The 844-nt window shown below is 61.5% G+C and overlaps 1 protein-coding gene across 3 annotated transcripts in view; it reads right to left on the bottom strand.

Moving 5' to 3' along the window:
- Nucleotides 1-844, bottom strand: part of ADAM17 (ADAM metallopeptidase domain 17) — a 44,384-nt gene that overhangs the window by 42,697 nt on the left and 843 nt on the right. The gene's annotated exons all lie outside the window — the stretch shown is intronic.

Raw genomic sequence — 844 nt, 5'->3', positions numbered from 1 at the left:
GCTCTTCCTGTCTGTTCTTAGCACCTGGGGGGCCACTCCCTACAGGGGTCTGCCCAGGGTGAACAGGCCCCCGGTGCTGCATCAGCCCCTCCACGAGGATGAGGAGTGGGGACACCAGACACAAGTGACTTGGTCAAGGGGACATGCAGGGGATGACTTCCTACAGTGAGTCACCGGCATCAGGGCCCGTTCGCCACCAGTCCTTGCACATTGGGCATTCAGCCACAGCGATGCTGGGGACCAGGCCTAGATACCCCCACCCCCATAAGGGGGGGGAGGGGGAAGACTACCAGGGAGCAACAACCCTCATTCAGTGATTGCTGCCCCCTCATCCAACCACCACTTCACCCCTCCCCATCCCCACCACAGCCTCCCCTTCCCCCCAAGCTTTTGAGGTGATGTCACATAATGACCCCAATCTCACCTCCCCCAAACTCCAGCTATGGTTTCTCCCATCCCACAAGCAGTGCCCCCCACCCCTGCCCAGCAGGGGGTGACCCCCACAGACACTCCCAGCAATGGCCTCTCCCACATCCTCCCCACCCAAGGACCATGTCTGTGGTCTCTCCCGCCCTGCCCCCATGTACCCCAGCAATGGTCTCTCCCACATCCTCCCCACCCAAGGACCATGTCTGTGGTCTCTCCCTCCCTGCCCCCATGTACCCCAGCAGTGGGCTCTCCCATCTTCTCCCCTACAGACATTAACATCCCCCCAGAATCCAGCAGTGGTTTCTCCCATGCCCCCCTTTACAGGGATTGTGTGCACCCCCAGCTCCCCCCTGGGCAATGGTCTCTCCCATCATCTGCCCCACACAGAGACACCCCCCTCCCCCAGCAGTGGTCT

The sequence above is a fragment of the Alligator sinensis genome, unplaced genomic scaffold (genome assembly GCF_000455745.1).
Source record: "Alligator sinensis unplaced genomic scaffold, ASM45574v1 scaffold866_2, whole genome shotgun sequence".
In the NCBI taxonomy this organism is placed as follows: domain Eukaryota; kingdom Metazoa; phylum Chordata; order Crocodylia; family Alligatoridae; genus Alligator; species Alligator sinensis.
This window is presented reverse-complemented; position numbering and strand designations above follow the sequence as displayed.